The sequence below is a fragment of the Cnephaeus nilssonii genome (assembly GCF_951640355.1).
Source record: "Cnephaeus nilssonii genome assembly, chromosome: 4".
Lineage (NCBI taxonomy): Eukaryota > Metazoa > Chordata > Mammalia > Chiroptera > Vespertilionidae > Cnephaeus > Cnephaeus nilssonii.
Window position 1 is genome coordinate 102912271 of NC_137075.1, and position 26451 is coordinate 102938721.

Genomic DNA, 26451 nt, shown 5'->3' on the forward strand with positions numbered 1-26451 from the left:
TGACCATGACTGAAAAGGAAGTTGCTCATGTGTCCCCTTGGTATCGGAATGCCTCTGGGCAAGAAGGGGTCAAACCAGCCTCTCCTGGGTACCCCGTCACCAGGACCAGGCATTCTACAAGCAGTGAGGAATGAAAGAAAGGACAGCTCTGAATAAACTGTCCTGGTCCTCCCGGATAAAGTGACATGTGTCCCCAATAGCTTCCTGGGTGTTTAGAGAGGTGGGCAAACCCACCTTCCCCACCCAGCCTCCCAGCCCGGGCTGAACAGCTCCTAACCTCAGACGGCTGCTAGCCGGTGGCTCTTCTCACTTCCTCGGGGCCTGGTCATTGCTCACTGCCTCACCCGTCCCTCTGCCCTGCCGTTCTCTCAACAGCACACTCATTCCCCCCTGGCTCTGTACTCTGCTCCATCCCAAGTTCACGCCTTCAAGGTCACACCTTCGTGCACTCATTTACGCCCCAGTTCCTCATCCCTGCACTGACTTGCCCATGTGTCCTCTCAGACACGCGGCCATGAGCATGTTTGCTGACCTCTGCCCTGTGCGGAGGGCGGGGCGGCCCTGACTCAGTGTCCCTGTCTCCCAGGAGCTCACAGTCTGGTAGGAGAAAGACGGACATTGAACCCACATGCTGACAGGAGGTGGTGGAAGTGTACAAAGTGGTAGGATTCCAGGCTTACAATCTACAGTCCAGGATCAGCAAGGAGTTCTGGCTCCTGCAGAGGGGACCAGACCAGAGAAAACCAAGAGAGGCAATTCCCGGAGGTGGGGCAGGGTGGGAGCTAAGTACAGGAGTTGGTGATAAAACCCATTCACACCTTATCATTGGGAAGGGTGCACACAGGGGGGATGGGCAGAAACAGGTACATACTCAGCTTAATTACACACAGGGCAAAGTCAAGAGAATACTAGTTCTTTTTTACCATAAAGAGATACAGATGCATGGTTTTCAAAAAAACAAAGGAACCAAACACCTAAAATGTAAGCCCTAACATTAGAAGCTGCTCGTGTACTTTCTGAAATCCCCAGGGTACATTTTTTAAAAAAAAGAAAAAGAAAAATGTAGTCTATATAACAAAAGATAGCAAGAAAGGGAGAATTAAAAAAACAAGCATTAAGTGCAATTTTTAAGTCCAAACATGAGAATCAAGAAAAAAATGTAAATGGGTTATACACTCCTAAAAAGGGGATTTTTCCATTCAAGTCAACAGCCTCAAATCTAAACTATAGATTGTTTATTTGAGACACACTTTAAATACATTCCAAAAATTCAAATAGAAGGCATGGGCACAGATAAAAAAGGAAGACCTCAATTTTCATGCATGTGACATTCAGGCAACCACACACTCATGCACCGACATGTCAAAACCCACGGAATTCACACGCCAGCTGACTGCCAGCAATCGACGCCCTACCGCTGGCCTCCAAGTCCTGCACATATAGCAACTGGTTCCATGTTCAGTGTGCAATTGCTTAAATATCCCACTGCCGAGGCTTTCATAGGGGGTTCTGAGGGGGACTTGCTTCCCCTACCCCCCCGCCCCAGCCATGTGTCTGGCAAAATGATGCCTACAGCTTGAGGTCACTGCCCAGCTCTAAATAGGGCAGCCTTGATTTGATCTCCTTTACTGGACTTCTGGGTAGTATTTGGTCTGAATAAAGGGCTTGGCTGCATTGAAACCCCAGTATTTAATTACATTTTGCTTATATTGTTTTATAAAAATGAGTGGAAAATGAAAAAATATATAATTGCTGATACCTGTGGTAAGAACACAGATGTCATATATACTTTAAAAATTAAGACAAAGATGGAAATCATTAGGTGAACCCGTTGTGGCCAATGTTTAGCCTCGATAATTGAATTTAAGGCAATCAACTATGTGTTTGGAAAGAGGAAAATGCTAGACATGGTCTGCGAATGTGCAGAACAGTGAGCTCTCGAGGAGCAGAACGCTTTGGAACATGCAATTGTCTGTTTCAGCTTTCAAACAACACTCTGTCTTGAAAACAGGCTTCCAGAAACAATTACATGAGAAAGTCCATTTATCCAACTCAGATACAAAAATGAGAATAAAGCAGAGGTAGGTCAACAATTTCAAGTACCCAAGAGCAAAATCATTAAGCAGGCCGATGAAAATCACCTCTCAGAGTCGAAAGGTACAACCACAAGGATATAACAGTAAGAAACATTTACATGAGGAATAAAACAGCATCCCAAACTGGAGGAAACAGATAAAAAAGGTTTCCAAAGCCCTTTCAATAGTAAAGACATCGAATAGGCAAAAAGTAAATAACAATCTTAGAGGCAAGTCACATCATATTTCACAGAAAATGAGAAACAAAGAAAAGAAGCGTAAGGCATGAATATTAAGTTACACTGTCCACAAAGCTCTAAACGATATGACATAACAAAAGTTAGATAAATTTTATAAACTAGAATGAGATTAAAATTACGAATGTTTATAGAATTCTTAATTCTTTACTAAGAAAATCCAAAAGAATAAAATGCAAACCTAGTAAAACTAATTGTCTTCACATCAAAATTGGTAACCTATAAACAAGATGTACACCTTATTTTAAAGGCCCATGAAACATTTACAAAATTGATTGTAAAAGGCACAAAGACATCAATAAATTCCCAGAGTAGAATTTTTTATGTCCACATTTTCAACCCACAATGAAATATAACTACAATTCAATAAAAAGTTATAAGCAACAACACACAACCCAAATAAATTAGCAATTAATTTTAAATAAGCCCTAACTTTTGGACATTTAATTCAGGTAACCATTTCTTCTAAGAAAAATAAGAAATGAAAAGCATAATTACAAATATTTTAAAGTATTGAAAAGACTACATATTAAAACTTTTGATATGCAGTCAAAATTGCATCCAGAGGCAAATTCATACCATGAAATGTTTTCATTATTAAAGAAGAATAACATAAGAGATATATAGACCAATCCATAAACAAGCTTAAGGACAGCAGAAAGAATTAACCAAAAGGCAGATATTGTTGAATTTGAACACATACACAAAAACAGTTGAATTGATAAATTATTCCAAGAACTGATTCTATGAAAAACTTCTGAAATAGACACTATTCTAGCTCATCAAATAAAAAAAAAAGAGATAAAGTACACATACACAAATTTAAGAATTAAAAATATTATATAATCATAGAAATAGGTTAAAATGTATTATAGAAGTAATATTTAAAACTCTATGCTAAGAATTTTTATATCACAGAAAAATAAATTATTCCCTAAGATTATTATTAGGTTAAAAAAGGCATTGGGCAGTTACTGTGCCAGACACAGTGCAAGTTACTTTATCTCTTTAACCCTCACAGTAGCCCTATTAACTACAGATTCTCATTTTACCATTTAACAAACAAGAAAACTAAGAATTAGGAGGAAGACTTTGTTTTCCTGAGGTCACATGGGAAATGACAGAGAACAAATTTGAACCCAAATTGTCTGCACATTTAATTTCAAATGTCTGCACATTTAACACTGAACTATAATAGAAAAAGAATAAAAAATTCTAAAGATGTAGAAAATATAACGAACCCAAGAAATACAGAATAGGAAACATCTCAAAGAATCATCTCAGGAAAGTTATATATGAGTGAATTATTTCAAGCCTTCATGGAATAGATAATTTAAATGATGTATATATGGTACAGAATATAGAAAAAGATGGAATATTTCCTAATTCATTTTACAAAGCCAGCATAACTTTGACAGCAAAACCAACAAAAGATAAATTTGAAAAGTCCTACATGAAACAATAGCAGAGCAAATCCAATCATCCATTAAAAGAACAATATGCCCCAAACAGGTAGATTAATCCAAAAATGTTTCAAAGTTATGAAACATTATTATAACCAATAAGTCAACAGAGAAAAACAACGTAAGTATCTCCATAGATATCAAAAAACCATTTCATAAAATTCTAAATTCATTCCTGATTTTAGTCACATATTAAGTAGAAATAAATACTTCAATAGCATTATGAAAAATGTATAGCCTACATTTATTTTTATCTTATTTAATAGTGAACCAGAAGCAAGATAAAAATTTCTATTATCAACAATTCAATGTTTTATAAGATCTAGCCAATGCGATAAGACAAGAAAGAGAAATAAAAGAGAAAAAACGCTGAGAAAGGCTAAATTTGCATTATATAGAAATGAATGGTTCTTTACCTAGAAATTCCAAAACATTCAACTAAAATCTTGTAGATCAAATGAGAGAAATCAGTGAGACAGCCAATAACAAATATATAATCTCTTCCCAACACACCAGTAATAAGCAGTTAGGAAGTATAAGAAAAAGGAGTAATACAAGCAATATTTAATTCCTTGAAATAAGTTAATGACAAATTATAAATTTATAAAATCTGACAAAATGTGTATATATACATTAAATTGCAAATTATCATGCAAAGCCCAAGTATCAAAAATATCAATTCTCTTTAATTTACAATTTTATAAAATTTCACAGAAAAGCTCTAACAATTTTTTTAACTTCACAACATCATTTCATTCACCTGGAAGTATCAACAAGTGAGACTAATCAAGAATTAAGGAAGACTATTGCTATCAAATAATAACACACATTATAACAACACCATATATAAAACAAAGCAACACTGGTGTAAGAATAGGCAGATTAATGGAATAACAGAAAGCCACAACAAGAAACAAAAACTATAAAAATATCTAGCATGTGGTAAATGTGGAAATGGGACATATACTTATTTGTCACAATAATTAAATTAATGGATTGAAGATGCAAATATAAAAGATGAAATCATGGAAAAACTAGAAAAAATAAAGTGACTATATGAGCTCAGGATGGGAAAGGTCTTTCTAAACAAGAAGGAACTATTAAGGAAATTTTGTGATAGATTTTTAGAACATAAAATGTTTAAGTTACAAATTTCATGAACAAAAGAAAATCATTGGTAATACATGATGGAAAAATAGTTACCATTCTAATTTTAAAAGGTTTTATAAAATAAAAATAAAAGATGAAGACACCAAGAGAAAAAAATGGATACATAACTTTCAGTTTAATTTGGTGAATGGAATACAGATGTTCACCTGCTCCTTGCACCCCTTGAAACTGCTAAATGAGTGTGAAGAGACTTTCATTTTGAGCATAAGTACACAGGGACAGAGGCCAAGAAGGTAGTAATTGTAACTGACTCGAAGCTGGGAATCCTACACTGGCTCTAAGGAAAACAGAAATAAAGCCCAGTGCTTTCTAGGAACCCATAGAAGTCTCAGGAATTGAGAGCACCAGGTACCCCAGTGTGGCAGGAAAATCTGGGCCTAAATGATAAGAAACGGCTGAACGCCTGTGTAAGAAGGCAGCTCCCCAAATCCTCACCCACTGTGGAGAAGCCTTCGTTACCCCTGAGAGAAGACTAAAAGTGTGTTACATGGAGACAATAAAGTGGAGGTAACTAGAACAGACACATACCTATTTCATCTATATTTACATAAAGTTGAGAAAAGCATCTAACATGGAAGTTAGAAAAAAAGCTTAGAGGTTCTATAGGGAGAAGAAAAAAAAGCTTGGAGGTTCTATAGGGAGAAGAAATTTCAAGACAATCTATTAATATTATCAGGAATATCAAAGAAGCAATTGCACCTATGAAACAAAATGTTATAAAATAATATTTAGAATGTAATATAAAATCTTGAGAATTAGAGACTATAGAAATGAAAATAGGTCAAAAGATAAATTAAAAAAATTATCTCAGGATTGGAAAAAGAAATTAAGAGTGGACAATCAGAGGGGAAAATATGAGAATATTAGAGAACTAGTCAAAGAAATCCAACACTCAAACAATGAAAGTTCTAGAAAAAGAAAACAAATGGGAGGTCATTATCCAAGGAATTGTTCAAGAAAAATTTCCATAACTGAAGGACACAAGATTTCAGATCAAAAGGACCTGGCAAAATAGATGAATGTAGCTCCACATCAAGTCACATAGAAATGAAATTTAGAACACTAGAAGACAATGAGAAAATCATTTAAGTATCAGGAAGGAAGGGGGAGGATCACAGAAAGGGGATAATCCCAAAGGCTTCAGACTTCTCAATAATGCTAGAAGTCAGAAGACAATTATTTATGCTTTCAAAAAAATCTCAGGGGAGAAAAAAATGACCAACTAGAATTCAATACCCAGACAAACTATCAATGTCAGTGAGAACTAGACATCTGCCTTTTCACATGTGAAAGGTTTCCCAAAGTTTATCTCCCATGAATCCTTTTACACTTTGCTAGAGTGTGCACCCTAGCAAATCAGGGGAGTAAACCAAAAAGAGAGGATAACACAGTGTTTATGACATCAGGGAATTCAACCAAGGAGAAAGGACCAAGAGAATCTCTAGGAAGAAAATGAGGGAAGAGCCCAAGATACAGGCAGGAAGCCCAAAGATCAACCAATCCAGAACACAACAGGCAAGAGGCTCCAGGAAGAGATTTATTCAAATGATAAAGCATGAAAAAAAAACAAAACAAAAAAATAACACAAATGTGTTTGAATATATTGATAAGGTTAGAATAAATCTGTGATGTTCATTAAATTCCAATCAAAGAAAAAAAGTAAAGAAAAGAAAGAAAAAATAAATTAAAAAAAAAAGATACAGGGTGATTATCAACTCCAGAAGAAACAAAAAGTTTGAAGAAGAGATAAAGAATCATATATTCCACTGTTCCATTGTCAGGAGTGTTTACAATGTTAAGATCATGTAAATACTGAGTGCTGATCAAACCAAAACTGAAGCAAACATCTTTGAGCAGAGATGTGCTTATGTGTGGTGAAGCCAAGGGCATTTGGGAGAGTTAAAGTCATACCTTCTGTGGGTAAAGAGTCAAGATAATGCCTAACCCCCCCCCCAAAAAAAAAATGAAGAAGAAAAACAAGAATATTACTTAGAAATATGGATATAAATGTCAAGAGAATTCATTTTAAAAGTTCAAAGCTGTTGTGCTGTGGGGCAGGATATTGAAAAGAGTTGGGAGGCTGGAGGATTGAGACTTCTAAAACAACCTTGTAGAACTATTCGACTCAAAATGATGCACATGCATGACTTCATCTAAAATAAACTGAATGAAAAAATGCAAAGGACCTGAACTGGCAATTCAGATCTTACAAAGAAGCAATAAAGATATGGGGGATATGCTCTTAGCAAAGGTAATAAAAGAACTGAAAATCAAGAGAACAAAATACCATGTTTTGACAAACTAGCCAATGTAAGAAACCTCCATTATTAGCAGAGAAGCAGGCACTTCTTAAACTAATTCTGAGAATGTCAGTTGGTACAAAGTCTGAGGTCAATCTGGCCATACAAAGCGCATGCCTCTCGAGGCGGTCATTTCACTTTTAAAAGGAACCGAGGAAACAAGTCAGGGATGCGTGAAGATGAAGGAACACGGATGCTCACCCCAACGTGCTCTAGCCAACGTTGAGACTTATCTAAATATCTGATGCGAGGGAACCAATTAAACCAATTATCTAAATATCTAATGTGAGTGAACCAATTAAACCAATTATGATATAGTCATTTGCTGAGACACTATGTCACCATAATAACAAAACACAACTAAAAAACAAACAAACAGGAAATTACTTAATGGCATGGGAAAACATTCAGAGTTGGGTGAAAAAGTTAAGATGACCGTGATGATCCCCAATTAAAAATATACAAACATACATATGCGTGTATACACATACACACACACACACACACACACACACACACAATTATGAAATGGATGGAGCAAACACAAGACGAGAGGCTGGTCACAAAATGAGGGCAGGGATCATCTTTGAATGGTGGGACCAGCTTGTTCTTTTTAGCATTTTACAAGCTTTTACAAGAGAGGTGTATTTTTTTTTTATTTCCTTCTTAATGAGAAAAACGTTATTTTTTAGAATTATGTTCAAGATGTTTCAGTTATTGGCTGAGAGTCCTTTAAGGGAAATCTCACATGGCTCCCACTTACTGCATCTCCATGACAGTTCGCAGAATGCAGTGACCTGCATACTTTTGAGGACACTCGCTTGGAGCAGGAGTGTGAAGGTAACCCTGTGTCCTGATTCAAGTGGCCAAAGAGGACTCTCTTTGGTCAGCTGGGAAATGAACTCGGCCCCACCACCTAGATGAGACCGGAGACCAAAGGGACAGCTGTCTGGGGTCGAGCCTCTGCGGACCTCACCTCTTGGCTTGCCCTCTCCCTAGTAGGACCTTGGACAACTTTGAGCAGCTTCGCTACTGGCCCTGCAGTACACTTAGAGAGGCTTCTGCCAGGACTGGCCCAGCCTCCCCTGCCCTGCTCCAGGTGGCCGGTGCACCTGCTGGGGCCCACTGAGGCCCTCACATGGGCTCTGCCCGCCCTGTGATCACCTACAAGTCTTCACGTGACCGAGACCAGGGGTTCCCAACCATTATTTGGCCACACCCCACCTAAGCATCTCTGAAATCCTGATACCTCCCCGCCCCTCCAGTGACATCTAATTTTTATTATTCAAAAAGTGACTCCTAGTCACTTGGAGAAGCCTAAAAAGCCATTAACTTGGTCTAAACAAGCTTCCAAAGAACATGGCACCCATGAAAGAGAAAAATAAAAGAACAAAAGGACAGCTGAAGTCCTGAGGAAGAAATCACTAAGAAATTGTTTAAAAAAAATAATAATATGAAGTGATATGAAAAACAGCAAATAAAGTTTCAAAACATTTAATAGAGAACTGAAATGCATAAATGTCACAATATATATTTATATGCTGTATACGAGGCCCCTAGAACCATAAGAAATGCAATAACTTCACTGTTAATAACTCATACTCGAATTGCCCCCCTTAAAAATAAAATTGCCCCCCCTATGGGGCATGTGCCCCACATTGGGAACCACTGACTGTACTGTCTGGCCCTTTCCCACAGGCATGTATGCTTCCTAGAGTGTAAGCACGAGACGCAGAACTCACCCAGGAAGCGAGGGCTCCACCGTCAGAGGCGTCCTCTCAGGAGGGCTTGTGCTCAGGCAGCCACACCTCCAGGATCTTTGCAGATGACCTTCGAGACAAGAAGGCCATGTCACAAAACCCAATGTCTGACCCACAGGGTACAGGGAGCAGGTAACCACTCCTGGGTGGGGGGCTCTGGAAACAGGGAGGTTCCGCACCGGGGACAGGATACTCAAAATTCCATGGGAAAAGGATAGAGATGCTACTAAACACCGGTGTTCTGTATGGAGAAGACCCTGAGCAGCTCCAGTGGGGCTGGGGTGTCAGGGAGACCCTCCCCGAGTGACAGAGCTGATAGGAGGTGTGAACTGGGGAATTAGCAGACACTCAGGATGAAGCAAGGAGCAGGGAGCAGATGTCAGGTCCAGCCAAGGACTCTTGGAGATAGTCAAGAGCACAGAATAGGGGGTGTGTGGCTATGCAGTTGTCTGAGCAGATCAAGCCTCTCAGATTTCAACTCATTGAGTTCCTGCTATTGTTACTATTGTTGCCAGCCATCATTGTTCCATGAAGGTTCTTTTGTATTTTGATCTTTATTCAACATGTTAAGGATTAAATGCCCATTCATAAACCCACCACAGCTCCAACCCAGAGCTGAAACACTAACTGTAACTTGCCCACCCTGGGCTGGGTGATCCTGCAGCTCCCTGTCAGCCCTGACGAACACGGCTGAGACCCACCGTGGCCACACACCTGATCTGGATTTGAGAGTTCCCATCGATACAGTCCCAGCCACGCCTGGGAGCTCAGCTCGGCCAGGTTGAAGAAATGGCTGGTCTGAAGGACAGACAGACAGCCCAGCACCCGCTGGAGGCTCTCCCCGAGGTCATGAAAGCAGGAGACTGGGAGCAAGTGGAAAGGGGCAAGCTCAGGCAGGCCAAGGGTGGCCTGCACCCAGGGCCCTGGTGGCCAAGCCAGAAGCGAGGCTCTGAGCTCTGTGGCCAGATGAGCCTGGGGAGGCACTGGGCACGCAGTCAGGGCTGCCCGAGCCAGACTGTGGCCCTGACGGGACCAGGAGCATGGCACTGCCTTCCCAAGGCCTGTTTCCTTGTTTCCTCAATGAGGGCTTGATGTCACCCATCTCCAACTTGGTGACAATAGCCATAATGTAGTTATTATTCTTCCTCCTTAATGTCTGGGACAAAGCCCAAGTCCCATTTAGTGCTCAGACACTTGTCCCATCATTTGAAGGACCAACTCAGACTCCTCTGGCTCTGGGAAGGTATGAGGCCTGAGCCGAAAGCTTGAGAGAAGAGGGTGACCGTGACCAAGCTCACTCAAGTTTCATCAGAGAAGCAACCAAACCGCAGAATTCTTCCTGCAAACCGTCCGCCCGCTCAATGACAGTGGACGTTTGTTTTTAATCTTCCTTTCCTTCCCTTCTCTGAGAGGAGGCCCAGCGACCTCGCAAACCAGGCTCGGCTCTGGCCAGTGGCCACGGGGTTTCAAATTTTGAAACGGGCCTTTTGCAAAATGTTCAGTTTCAAGCCCGGGTCCAACTGCCCACATCCTGTCCAAACTTCCTGGGGGAGTGAGATTTATTTAAGGAAGGAATAAAATCCCCATGTCTGTGCCATGGACTGCAAACACGCTCCATCCCAGGCAATTTCAAGGATTAAGGTTACATATTTCTTAATGAGTCGCAGGCGGAGGCAAAGTGGAGTGGGCAGGATCAGGAGGACAGGCCTGGGTAGAGAGGGGTTGCTTCTCCTCAGCACCACGAACCCCTTTCTGTGCCAGGATGGCAATCTCACAGTCTTTCTTTCGGGCATTCATCCCCTGTCATCCAACCAGCATTCTGACGGACGGATCCATCAGCCCTCACAGCACTAAATGGGACTGGGGCTTTGTCCCAGACACTGAGGAGGAAGAATAATAACTACATTATGGCGATTGTCACCAAGTTGGAGATCCACCAGCACAGGTTCCGCACTGGACAGTAGGGGCTCTGAGGCCCCCAAGATTGAGCATCCACACTTGGGGAGCTCAAAGTCTGATTGGGAAGGTAGATACCTAAATAGGTCATGAACGAGCAACAGAAGTTTCTGAATGGAGGTCAAGTTCACAACCGAGTATCGGTTCTAAGAGTGGGGTCAGGATGAGCTTGTGCAAAGGCCCAGAGACAAAGAAACACAGAGACTAGGGAAAGCAGCTACTGGCTGGTGCACAAGGCCAGGGAGCGTGTGGTGGGAGGTGTGGCTAGAGTCCAAACCATGAAGATCCTTGAGTGGGAAACCAAGGGTCTTGGACTTCGGCCTGGAGGTTCCAGAACTCACAAGAGCGCTTGAAAGAGCATGGGACTCATCCTCATGTATTCTAGAAAGATCACACTGACTGCAGTGAGGAGAACAGACTAGAGCAGGGACAGGGAGACCATCGGAAGACTGATGTGAGCACACAGTGACCCTGGCTCACTGGAGCGATGCTAAAGGGGCGGGACTGGAGTCAGAGGTGTGCCGTGGACACGACAGCAATGTTAGCAATGGGAGGGTCCCTGGGGCTGCCCCTGGAAGAGGCTCAGAGTGAATGTGGGAGATGGAGAGAGAAGAAAGGGCCAGTGCAATGCATATCCATCCTACCCTAAGTTTGTGAGTTGGCGGCAAATCTAAGAGCAACACTTGAAGGTGGACATGGCAGATCAAAGCTGGACACTACCAGCTTCCTTGACGAGCTGCTGCTGGAGGGAAACTCAGCACCTGGCTACTCCACTGCCAGACAGCTGCCGAACTCCCAAATCTGCTCATCTCTCTCCTCCCAGGGTATCCCCACTGACCTGACCCCAGGAGCCTATGCCATGTAAGGGCCTTATCATGATGAGCTTTTGTTAGGCAAACTTAACTCTCGCAACCATTCAGCTGGAGGGCGTCAGTGTCCCCATCTAATGGATGACACTGAGGCTGGGTCCGAGGATGCTTCGCATGTAACCCAAAGTCCCACAACTAGAACCAGGAGGCAGGGAGCGAGCCCACTCACTTGGAGGCATAAAAACAAGACTGGGTTATTTTTAATTTCTTGTCTTGGCAGGCGCACGGGCAGCTTTCGGGAAGACCCAGGGCTCCCATTCCACCATGCCAAGCCAATGTTGCCCAAGGACGGGCCAACGGCCAGGGCAGTCAGAACTGCCAGTATCCTGCCTCACTGTCTGGTGCTGGACTCCAGGGAGAATCTGAACTTGGATGGGAGACGGCGACCATCTGATACGCAACACGCTTCCCCACAGAATGGCTCCCAGGCCTTCTGAGAAGCGTTATCCTGGTTCCATAAAAGCACATGTATTTTTAATTATTCATTCATTCATTCGGCAATAATTTACTGGCACCTCCTAGGCACAGGGCTGGGAAGGCACTGGGGACACGGAGAAAAATTTGACCCAGTTTCTGGCTCTCAGGGCACATCAGCTCAGTGATGAAATTAAACAAATGTTCACGATGGAGTAAGACTGGTGATCTGGGTGAGGTAGCTACAATGTGCTGTGAGGTTGGGGTGGGGCAAACTCTCTGGAGTGGACAGGGAAGGAGGCACATGGTGAGGTCATTCACTAGTTGCCTCACACATGGATCACAGACTCATCCACTCATTTATTGATTAATTTGCATATTCAATCATCCATTCACAGAGGAGTTAATTTATTCTTGGATTACACACTCATTGACTCACTCACTAATTCATTCTTTTATTCTTTCACTCTAATATAGTCATTCCTCTGTCCATTTGCTGATTCATTCCCTCATTAATTCGTTTCATTCATTGACTTACTCATTAGTTAAATTATTCAACTTTTTCCTCTTTCATTGATTTATTCATTTATTCGCTCACTCATTTTCTGAGTTATTAATCAAGTCATTTGGTTATTCATTGACTCATTCACTGATTGACTCATTCACTGATTGACTCACTGGTTCATTTATTCCCTCATTACTAATTAATTTTCACTTATCCATCAGCTCATAAACTCATTCAGAGATTCACTTATTTATTCACTCATCCATTTGTACACTCATCTTTCACTTACGACTCATTGACCTACTTTATTCATTCACTCATTCCCTTTTTGAAAATTTTTCTAACAGGTCCATTTACTAATTCATCACACATGTATGCACTTATTAATTTAGTTACTCAACTCATTGCCAATTCATTCGCCCATTGGTGTGCTCCTTCATATTTTCATTCATTTATTTTTTCATCCTTTGTTGACACAAAGACTCATTCTTTCACTAACTCACTGCTTCATTCATTCTTTATTTCAATCATTATTTATTCAGCTACTCATTCAATTAATGTTTATTACACGTGATATACATGCAAGGCACAATGGGCATATGAGTATGGTTCCTGTCTTCCTGGAGTTTAGAGCCTTGTGAGCTTGTTACTGGCTCAGGCATCATCTCTTCCATAAAGTGCCTGGTACTTAAGCTGAGGGCCCACTTCTGTGCTTTTTTAATGATGTAATGGAAACCTATGAACTAACCACTCAAACCAAGAACTTTGTTACTTACATAGCACGGTACGCTCCTTCCCCAGAGGGATAAGGTGAAGATCTTCATGACTGCAGAATAATTTAATTAGCTATGGTGCTTCCATCCTGTGGGATGTCAAAAGAATGCTGGTAAATGAAAAGGCTAGATTGGGGTTTTAATATGGCAAACGTGAAAGAAATTAATCATAAACAATGATTTATGTCACATTCTTATCTCTGACCCATGAATAGACCACAATTATATTAAAGTATTTAGTTATCCATTTAATAATAAAACAAACACCCTTCAATAAGCCACCCAACATGAGAACTCTGTCCCTCACCCACAGAACTAAGAGGAGCCCAAATGTTTTACTTAATTAAGAGGGTTATCATCTGCGTGGATTAAATTATAAACATTATTCCTTTGTCCCTCTGAGCTACTAATAGCTATGAATTTATTTATTCACCACAATGATAAAAGCAAGATCTTTGCAAACACTCAGTACAATAGCACTGAGTAATAGTAACGCATGTGCAGTTGCTGCTCGTTACCAGACTACTAGTATGTCACTTCACAGTGGAATTTAGTGGGCACAACAGCTCTAGTTATATAACAAAACTTATCACTGGCCTTCTTTAATTTCAATAGTGCTTAATCTTTAATTTTATAAATACTTTATATGCAGTAATAAAATGAACAACCAGTAGAACAAAGACATCCCAGAATTCATATATCTGTCTATATGTGCTGCATTCTGAAATTTAAAGAAACATGAATCCCAGATCCTTAATGATAGATTGGTCCTGACACTTGTTCATTACATATGCTACAGTTGGAACTGGTGTGGCAGGGTTTTTATTCAGTTCTATTTGTTAAACCCTTCACGTATCAGTTCACTGTAATAATATAATTATCCATGAACTACAAAAGCACAAGAATGGGATAACTGAACATTCCTATCAACTGTCTATGAGATCACATCTAAAGGAGCAATAGACTAGATTTCTTTTTGTGTCAGATCTCAGACATCCAGACACATGTTATTCATCATCCTTGACATCCATGGCCAGATGTTACCAATGGTCCAAGCACATGAATCATTGTCTTCAGTTATTATTTGTCTATTGATATATTCATTAATTTACTACTTACTAAGAAATACATATACATGAATCTGAAACTCAGAATAAGAGCCCTAACACCCCTAATGTTTATAAAATCATTCCCCATAGACACTAGATTATGTTTCTTGAATGGATGTTTTAAGAAACATATCAGTGTTTCAAATATGGCTGCCTCAATATAACCATTCCTATTAACCCCATGTTCATTATGGGCCATGTTTAGTCTTCTTTGATTATATTGTCTACTTATTAATAATGCATTGACCAATCCAATCCTCCCAACCAAGACAAGAACTGCAACTATTATTCATGCTGGAAGCTCATGCTCCTAAGATGACCATTGAGTTGGAGGCCATGGCAAAATGTTAAAATCAGCACAGGAGTGCCCTTTCGTTTACTCAGTAATTTAACATTTCTTCATTTATGGTACTATTTGGGTATTTTCTCTTAAAAGAAATGTTGGATTTGCAATTGATCCAAAATAAGGCACTGATTATTACTTATCAATAGCTCTGTAATCCTTAGCCAAAGGAGTAACACACTTGGTCCCCTTAGTATCCATTCCAAATTATATTAATTTCTTTCTTATCACATATTTAATAACTGGATTATACTTCACTCTCTCCATCGTTAATTATCTGATATTGACTCTTTTATAATAACATAATCATAATCCATGAACCATAAAATTAGAAGCTTAAATATCTCTAACATCTATCTGTGGGATTTTTTCCAACATGAGAATAGATGAGATTTGTATTGTATTGGACGCAGAGTTCCAGACACATAGCAGCCATGACTCCTAAGCCACCAGTGGTCACCTCTGACCCAGACATGGTCCTGTTTTTAAATTCATGTCTATATGAATTTTATTAATTAATCAGGTCACCAATAATAATAAAATATATACCTAAGGTCACAAAACTTGAGAGTAATATACATACATAAAACTTGTGTTATAGAATTATTACTCATGGCAATCAAGCCCTTACATTACTCAACTTCCATGTTGCACTTAGGGATTAATCAAAGCAATGCTTCCTGTGAGCCCCATATTTATGACTGAGCCAGGGCCGTCCTTCAATCATTACACTTCACAATTTTAAAATAATACAGTGAATATTTACATAAAACAATGACACCAAGACAAGAACTGTCACTATTACTCACATGGGTCTCCATGCTCGTAACGCACAGATACAACTATGGAGCTCGTGATGCTTAAATCAGCTCGAGTGTGTCCAGACTGCGGGGTACAGAGCAGAGGGAATGATTTTTAAAAGAGTGAGATACTGTCTGCACTGGTCTGGGCACCCCACCTTCCAGTCAGTCAGTCATTCAGGGAGGTAGTGATTTAGGTTAACATTTTATCTTTTTGGAAGTAAATAAGCAGTATCATTCTTGCCCCTGACACAGAACATGGACTGTTATTTAACATTGTCTGTGTTATCCTCAGCCAAAGAGAAAACACCCTTTAACCTTTTACTTCCTCAATAATATCAGAGTATTCAATATATCAGACCATTTCCTGCCTAATCACATACTTTCACAATTGGATAAAGCTTTGCTCCATTCATCTCTATTTCTTTATATATTTATTGATGGATTCTTTTATTTACCCAATTATAATCTACACTAATAAAAGAGAAAGATGCAAATTAACTGTACTTTTGCTATGCCCACCAGCCAATCAGGAGTGAGTATGCAAATTAACCCAACAAAGACGGTGGGTTAATTTGTATCCACAGGCAGTTCTGCGCCACCCCAGCTGCTCAGGGCCTCTGGGCAGTGTGGGAAGGTGGGGGAGCAGGGGGAGGGCCGGAGCGGAAAGAGGTGGCTCCAGAGCCTGAGCAGAAAGGCGGTGCCAGCAGTCAGGGAAAGGAAGGCCCATTCTTGCACAAATCTTCATGCATTGGGCTTCTAGTAATGGAATAATAAAAATACACAAAGATCAAAAATTTAATAAAGCATCTTTGTGTATTCCTGACATGTGTCAATAAAATCCCCTCAAACAAAACAGAGTGAATGATTTTTTTTAATTGAGACGATATCCTCTATGGTTCCTGCTTTCTGCATTTCATTTATTCAGTCATATAGGTAATTATTGTATTTTCATAATGTATATATTTTTTCCCTTAACAAAAGGACAACAGACAACACTATGGTGGTTACCAAAGGGAAGAGGATATGGAGGTAGTAAAAGGTAAAAGGGGTCAAATATATGGTGACAGAAGCTTTGACTGTGGGTGGGGGGCACAGAATGAATGCAATATACAGATGATGTATCATAGAATTGTACACTTGAAATCTATATAATTTTATTAACCAATGTTAGGCCAATAAATTTAATTTTTTAAATAAGGGAAGCCTCAAACTTGGAACTGATCCAGTACAATAAAACTGACTTTTATTTCAGTGTCTATATGATCTTTAAACAAAGGTAAAATTTTCAATCCATTGATGTTTTAATGGGCATCAATAGTCTCAATTTTTATTAATATGTTTTGCCTCATCACATATGTTCTTAGTTGGACAATGATTAACTCTTTTCCTTTTATTTATTTATTTTTATTTGTTTAATTGTTCAATCATTCATCTGTTAGTAATAATAAATCTAAATCTAGGAATCCAAAATAAGAACATGATCTTCATATATTTCTATTGATAGGATTCTTAACAGAGGGAATACACTAATTACATTTTGTGTTAAACTTCAGAATTCCAGATTGATCTTATTCGTTATTCATAACTCATATGAGTCAGTCATCATCATTGGTCCAAGTGAGGCCATCTTTTCTTCCTAAATTTGTATCAATTAAAAATCATTAATTCATTGATAATAATAAAATACACATGATTCACAAAAATGCAAGAACAAAATCCCTGAATATCCCTAAAATCTATTTATAGAAATCTTTCCCAATACAGTATATCTTTTGCATTAAGCAACGTTAATGTTGAACATTATCAATTAATCAGAATAATGTGTCATATTATATTACTCAATGGGCCATCGCTAACATTTTTTGTTATATTTAATACTTTTTAATAATAGTGGGAATTTGATTAAGGTTATTACTACCTTAAACAAATGACCAAAACCAAGAGAAGAACTTCGATAACTACTCACCTTGTTGTCTCTCTGAAAACAGAAGTGACATCTTATTTTGATCATGGAAGAAAGCTTTAGTCAGCTGGGTGCTTTGTTTCTGCAGAGTATCAAGCAGAACAGATGATAAAAAGATTGAGACATTGTCTCCATTGATCTATAATTTCCGTAATTATTTTGGTATTTATTCACTTATGGTAAGATTTATTTATTTTTATCTTTATAAAATAAACTTCCCATATTTATCACCGAGTCAGAGTTGCCCTTTTAAATATCTTTTGCACTGCCTAATGAATAATTTTTAAAAAACACACATTGAAACCAAGAAAAAAACCTTGAGCTATTATGCACATTAATCTCTGTCCTCCTACTAGAGGCAACTAGAAAGCTGGTGACCATGGATGATGCATAAATCAGCTCAAGAGTGTCTGAGGAAGACAGCGCAGAGCAGATGAAAAATAAAATTAAACTGTCATTGATACTTGCTTTGCACACATTTCATTAACTCAGTATTTAGGTATGTATTAATATACATTCTTTATCTTAAGAAAAGTAAAAACTCAATCTTGAGATTGACCCTGAAGAATAAAATAGACTTCCTTATCAGTATCTATATAATCCTTAGTCACAGAGGTGACCGATTGAGCCATTAATTTCTTAATGGGAATCAATGTTTTCAATGGCATTATTACCTTTTACCTCACTACAAAACCTTCATAATTGAACAATACTTCACCTCATTCTTTATGTTTATTTATATTTAATACTTTTATCACTATTCCATTAATAAATACAAATCTATCTCTGTGAAATCAATACACTAATATGATCTCTATATTCCTGACATCTCTCTATAGAAACCATAGAAACCATTTCAACAGAAGAATCAGACTATGTTCTAGACCTCAGAGTCTCAGACATGTATTTTCATTGTCATGACTCCTATACCACCAGGAATCATTATTGATCCATGACTTGGTCTATTTTTCATCATCTGTTACTACATTTGTATCAATTAAATGATTAATTCATTCATAATAATAAAAACAATTCATGGATTATAAAAACTTAAGAATGAGATTCTTGAGTATCCCTAAGATCAATTTACAGAATCATTCCCCACATAGACTATACTTCATTCATTAATAGACCCCAATCCTGCACATTATCAATTGATCAACATAAAGTTTCATGTCATATTTATCAATGAGACATGGCTAACTTTTTATAAATTTAATGCCTTTAAATAATACTGTAAATATCCTTAAACAAATGGCCCACTCCATGATAACAACATGACCATTAGGTACCTTGATCGCTTCTCAGACACAGAGGGAACATGACAGACAGCAGAAGCCGAAATCAGTTCCAGGGTCCATTCAGGAGACAAATGACCAAAGAAACATGATAAAAATGTTGAGACTTTGTCTCCATGGATTCAGAGTTTCCACTATTTATTTGCATAGTTATTTAAGCATTTATTAATTTATGGTCATATTTATTTATTTTTCTCTCAATAAATCAAATGTCAAAGTTGAAACTTACTCCATCGGTAACCGACTACTATTTATCACTGTTTTTCATTTTTATATATATCAAGGATATATATATATGCTGGGTAGTATTATTTTCCATCCCACTATATATTTTTAACAATGATGAGGGTTTCACCTATTCAAATGTATTGACTATATATTTGTTTATTTATCTTGCCATTTCTAATGATATTTGTAAATATTCATGTACACAAAGACCAAGAACATGATCCTTTGTATGCCTAGCCTCTCCCTATAGGATCACCTCAAATGGGGGGAAAAGGACTCCTACGCACACTAATCATCATCATTTATCCAGGGTTGAGCCTCATTGTCTTCATTCATGTCTATACATCTTTATTGATTAAATCACCAATTTACTAATAATAAAATAAATACCTTAGGGCAGTGGTCAGCAAACTCATTCGTCAACAGAGCCAAATATCAACAGTACAACGATTGAAATTTCTTTTGAGAGCCAAATTTTTTAAACTTAAACTTCTTCTAACGCCATTTCTTCAAAATAGACTCGCCCAGGCCATAGTATTTTGTGGAAGAGCCACACTCAAGGGGCCAAAGAGCCACAGTTTGCCGACCACAGCCTTAGGGAGTCACAAAAACTTGAAACAAGATTCTTAAATATCTCTAGCATATGTCTTTAAATTACTTTCCATAAACAATATATATGTTTATTAATGACCTCAAAGGTTAATTTCCTACAAAGGTTAACATAATACTTCATATTAGCACCATTACTCTTTTTTAGCTTGTTTGGCAATCAGAGATCTTATTTCAGGCTTTTTAATAATGCAGTGAGAACCTTTTTTAAAAAAAAAACAAAACCAAGAAAAGAACTATGTTACTCACATTGCTCTCCATGATTTTAATGCATAGATTCAGCCTCAGAGTTTATGAACATGGAAGCATGCTTAAATCACCCACATGCAATGATTCTAAGGAGTACAAGAGAAAACAATAATTTATAAAGTTGAGATATTAATTATTGATTCTTAAATATCACCTATTAGTCAGCCATTTAGTAAGTAATGAATTGAGGTAATGTATATTTTATTTTTTCATAAGTAAATGAACAAAATCAATGTTGCAATGGACAGATAATATGAATATTTACTATTACTTATCAATAACTATATCATACTTAGTCAAAGAATAACACTTTGTACCTATATCCTAATATATATTTGTTTCTAATATATATATTAACAGCTTTTTACCTAACCACATATTTTTATAATTGGACAAAGTTTCACCATCTTCATATTTACATTTATAGAGTATCCACCCAAAAATGTATACACGTACTTTGAATAATTATAAAGGCAGTGTTTTTAAAAGTATGTTCCATTTTAAAGTGTGTATACATTTTTGGGTGACACCCTGCATTTATTTATTTGTTTACTATTTCTGTGAATGCCCCCTTCCCTCTGAGATTCATCAGTCTGTCCCATCTTTCCATGTCACTAGTTCTATTTTATTGCTCAGTTTATTTTGTTCATTAGATTTCACATATAAGTGATTTCATGTGATATTGTCTTTTTCTGATTCACTTACTTTGCTTAGCATAATAATTCCCAGGTCACTCCATGCCGTCTCAAAGGGTAATAGATCCTTTATTTTGGAATGCTATACAGCTGCATAGTATTCCATTGTGTAAATGTACCATGTGTTTTTATACACTCATCTACTAATGGGCACTTGGGCTGTTTCCAGATCTCAGCTATTATAAACAACACTGCTATGAACATAGGAGTGCACATATTCTTTAATTACATGTAATATTTGGAATAATACAGTGAATACCATAAAACCAGCCATTCAATCCCAAAATATGTAATATCTAATATATTGCTATTACTCACATGGGTCTCCATGCTCCTACAACATAGATGCACCCAGAACACTCAGGACCAAGGGCGATGCCTAAGTCAGGTCGCGTGCGTCCATCCTGAGGCGTAAAGAGCAAAGCAGAGGATAATAAAATGAGGCATGCTTTGCAGGAAGAGCAAGACCCCCATTTCTTCTGAGGTGGACCTCAGAGTTTCAGACACGCATTGTCATGGGGACTCATAACGCCGGCAGGTATCATCATTGATCCAGAAGACCATGTTGTCTTCATTCATTTCTATGTTGTTTATTGATTAATTCATGAATTCACTAATTATAATTTAAAAACCAACAAGGCCTTAGAATGTAACTAGATATTCTTAGAATTTAACTAGAATCATTCTCACAACAAGATATTTTCATTGTTAATTATTCTGTTTTTCATATATGAATTAATCAAAAAACACTTCCTATTAATGTTGCAATTATTCACAACAAATATCAGAAAAGATAAGAACTTTCATTATTACTCACATTGGTCTCCATGTTCCTAAAACAGAGATGCAATCCTATGGCTCATGGTGAAGGAAGAACCCTTAAAGCAGGTCGAATTTGTCCAATCTAAGGAATAAATAGCAGAGCAGATGATAAAAAAAAAAAAATGAGAAAATCTCCCCATATGAAAATCTCCCCATAGATTGTTGCTCTTCACCTTTGAGTTCGCAAGGCACTTAGGCAGTCACTAATTTGGTATAAGTTTTTTTCTCTCTTAAGAAAACAAACAACATTGATATTGCCACTGAACCAGAATCTGAATATTGTCTGTGAATCATACTATCCAAGTCATCCTTAGCCATGTACCATTTAATTCTAATTTAACTTCAGGTTTTCATAATGTATCAATAGTAATTTCTTGCATAATCACATATTTTTACAATGAGACATTGTAAAATGTCACTGCATTCATCTTATGTATTTGTTTACAGATTCTCTCATCTATCCAATTATGATAGAATGTAAACATATGAACACTTAGACCAAACTAGGTTTCTTTTATGATAGACCTCAGAGTTCCAGACATGTAGTCATCTATGTGGCTCGTTCGCCACCAGTCGTCATCACTGATCTTATTGGAACCCATTTTTTCCTTTTTAATTGTTTATTGATTAAATCATCAATTCACTAATAATAATATCTAAACACTATGACTCACCCAAAACCAAGAAGAGTTATTACACCCCTAACCTGTACATATATTATTTTCATATCAGTGTTCCTCTTTGATTAATTATCCTGCTTTTCATACATGGATTAATCAATATAATGGTTCATATATCTCGTATTTATCACTGAAATGCATTCCTTCTTTATTTATATTTTATAATTGTTAATACTGCAGTGAATTACCTTATAAAAAATAACTTAACACAGAAAATAACACTTCGACTATGATCACATTAATCTCCATCCTCCTATTATGTAGACGCAACCAGAGAGCTTGTGACCAGGGAAGACACTGAAGAAGTCCTAAATATCCCTAGATATTTAATGTAAGGCCTAATGGACATTGATCCCTGCTGACCACGTTTCATAGACTCAGGGTTTAGATATTTCTTCTTTTATCTTAATGTATATACTGGGTACCCCAAAAAATGTATACATACTTTAACAGCTGATAGCTCAATTTAGAAAATGAAATGTGTTTTAATAAACACTGCCTTTATAAATTATTCAAAGTGTGCGTACACATTTTTTGGGACACTCTGTATATTTATCCTAACATGATGAAAAACTCAATCTTGACACTGACCCAGAACAATACAATGGATTCATACTAATTAATGTCTATATGATTCTTAACCATAGATGAAATTCACAGCTACATTGGTTTCTTAATTAATATGTTCTTTCAATTGTTAATATCCTTTGCCTGAACACATACATTCATGGTTATGTATTTATTCATCCTAATTCTTTAAATACTTAACTATTTGTTTAATATTTCTATCAGTCTATTAATAACATATCTACTGGTATGTCAATGAAATCAGAACAAAAACATGACCTTTGTATTGATCTTGACATCTATCTATCAGAGTTCCAGACACATATTCATCATATATGACTCAAATGCCACCAGTAGTCATCACTGATCTAATTAAGCACTAATTGTAATTTTAAAACTTGATGATTCACAAAACCAAGAAGACATTGATATCCCTATTACGTATCTAGAATCATTCTCATATCAATATACCTCCATTAATAATCCCAAATTTCATTGGAGCATTAATCAATATACTGTTTCCTGTTAATTCATTGGATGACAGTTAGATTACTTTGATTCCCTAAGGCACTTTTTAGAAATGCACTAAATAGCCTAAAAAGAATCATTCAAACCCAGACAGGAACTTTGACTATTTATTACTCACATTGCTCTCTGTGCTGCTAACATGGAGATGGTAGCATGGAGCTGCCCCCATGGGATGAGGCTTAATTAGCTTTAATGGTCCATTCTGAGAAATTCTAAGCACAGTCAGACAGAAGAAAATATTAAAGTGTTATATAGGTATTTAAAATTTCTGTGTATATATTATCTTCTCTTAACAAAAGGAACTGTCTCAAATTTGAGACCAACCCAAAACAATGGATTTACTCAATTATTTTTCTTTTTTATTAAACTTATTGGGGTGACATTGGTTAATAAGATTATGTTTCAAGTGTATAATTCTATGATACATCATCTATATATTGCATTGTATGTCCACCACCCAAAGTCAAATCATCTTCCGTCACCACATATTTGACCACCTTTACCATTTACTACTCTCCCAACCCCTTCCCTCTGGTAAGCACCATTCTGTGTCTATGAGTTTTTGTTTGTTTGTTTTTCCTGTTTGTTCATTGATGTTCAGTATTTCTTAATGAACACAATGTTTTCATTTTTTAAATATTATTTCTTTACTCATGACATGTTCAAGTTGCACAATGCTTCACCCTTTTTTCTGTAGCTATGATTCACATTTCTTTACTGGTTCTATAGATCCATTAATAATAAAAAGTATAAATCGATGAAGCCAAAGTAAGAACATGATTTTTGTATATTCTTAACATCTGTTTACAATATCGAATATAACAGAGAGGATACACTAGGCATTGTGTTGGACCTTAGAGTTTCATACACATATTTTCTAATTGTTCCCACCATCATGGTCCATTAGAAGTCTACTTTTTCTTCATTCATTTCTATTTTTGTATTGACTAATTCATTAATTCACTGATAATAAAAATATCCACAAAAACTTAAGAACAAGATACTTAAATTTCCTTAATTTCTACCTGTAAAATCATTATCCACTTAGGTTTATGTCATTCATTAATCAATGTCAATGATACATGTTATTAATTAATCAAGATAATGTTTTGAATAAGATTTATTATTGGGCAAAAGGTTCCTTTTTGATAATATTACTATTGGTAATACTGTAAATATCCTTAAACAATGACCCAAACCAAAATAAGACCTTAGACTTTTACTCACTTTAGTCTCTTTCCTAAGATAAAGGCAACATAGAAAGCTTGATCATGTTAGTAGACAAAATTAACTTGATCACCTCCTTTGAAAAGTACCAAGCAAAGAATTGATAAAAAACATTGGGACTTTCTCTTCATTGATTCATAGTTTTCTCCAATTATTTACATAGTCATTTAGGCATTTATTAATTTATGATAATACTTATTTTTTATTTTTAACTTAATAAACTTCAAACCTACAACTGACTCAGGCAATAACTGACTCTTACTTTTCATTGTTTTTATCCATGCACACACTTGGTCCAATTATTATTCATTCTAATGCATATTAATATTCTTTTACCTTGATAGTTATCAGAGAATAATGCTTCACCCTCTTCATCTTTTTTCATTTATATATTTATTATTTATTCTGCCATTGATACTTTGTTAATATTAAAATCCTGACCCCAAAGACCAACACAAATGCATATGCTTCACATCTGTCTAGATCAGGGTGGGGAATATCCGGCTGGTGGGCCATATAAGACCTGCGAAGTCATTTGTTCTGGCCCTGCCAAGGCAACTGCAGGTGGGACTCGAAATGCAATAAATATAGGAGCTTTTTTCATAGCAATATAAATTTATAGTAAGTGAATTATATTAAGCAAATGATGTTATAAATATCCAAATGGCCCTTGGCAGGAAAAAGCTCCCACACCCTGGTCTAGAGGATCCACTGACACATGGGGCGTGGACTAGTACCTTTCATGTGTACACGTCGTATTCATTGTCCGCCAGCCATCATGGATCCATGACTGTCCCTCTTTCTTTTCATTCTAATAAACAAGTGTTTATTAATTCATTATAAAAATAAACATTAATTTTAGAAACAATACTAATATCCTTTGACATCCCTATCATCTATCTGTAAAATCATTTCCACGTTGACTAAATATCTTTTATTAGCTACTTCAGGATTACATTTATGGGTTAGTCCATTAAATGTTTCCTATCAATTAGATATTTAACATGGCCTATTTCACCTTCTTTGATCATAATTAATACTTTGGAACAATACAGTGAATACCCTTAAAGAAGCCATTCCCACTAAGACAATAGCTTTAATTATTACTCACGTGGTCTCCATGGAGGAATGCTACCATCAGCCGGAGTGCGTCATTCTGTGGAGTCGAGAGCAGAGCAGATAACGAAAACAGACTTCCTTCCATTCATCTTTGATGGAAGCATTTAGACATCAGTTATTAAGTATATTTACCTCATTGTCTTTTGTGAAAACAAACTACTTTGAACTTCCCACTGACAAAGAACATAAACATAGTCAATAATTTACCCTGTCTATATCACCCTTAGCCAAAGAGGTTACAGTCACGTACCATTTATTTCTCTTTGGACTTCACTATTTTCAAATTATATTAATAGAATTTATTGCCTCTCCATATATGTTTTAAATTGGACAACACAACTACCATTCAGCTTTATTTTTATATATTTCTTCATTGGTAAGTCATTGATCCAATTATAATAATGACTGAAAATACATATAGAGAAAGAACCCATTTTCAGACACATATTATTTGTTATTCGTGACTCATATGCCAGCAGGTATCATCACTGATCCAAGGACCACTTTGTCTTCATTCATTTCTACATTGTTTATTGATTAATTTATTAATTCACTAATTAAAATTTTAAATCTCTATGACAATCAAAAGCTTAACAAGATCTTAAGATCTCTAATATGTATCAAGAATCATTCCTACATTAATATCTGTCATTATCTTGTTTTCTTATG

General features: G+C 37.0%; 2 long non-coding RNA genes across 2 annotated transcripts; both read right to left on the minus strand.

The window, feature by feature from the left end:
- Positions 1–8953: 8953 nt before the first annotated feature.
- Positions 8954–18131, minus strand: LOC307097769. The gene is made up of 4 exons (XR_013813377.1): positions 17764–18131; positions 15804–15879; positions 13546–13631; positions 8954–9095 (listed from the first exon to the last, which is right to left on the minus strand). It is a non-coding gene; the product is annotated as an uncharacterized lncRNA (long non-coding RNA).
- Positions 18132–20135: 2004 nt separating this feature from the next.
- On the minus strand, positions 20136–26120 carry LOC307097768. The gene is made up of 6 exons (XR_013813376.1): positions 25775–26120; positions 25401–25474; positions 23555–23648; positions 21657–21743; positions 21158–21243; positions 20136–20230 (listed from the first exon to the last, which is right to left on the minus strand). It is a non-coding gene; the product is annotated as an uncharacterized lncRNA (long non-coding RNA).
- Positions 26121–26451: the final 331 nt, after the last annotated feature.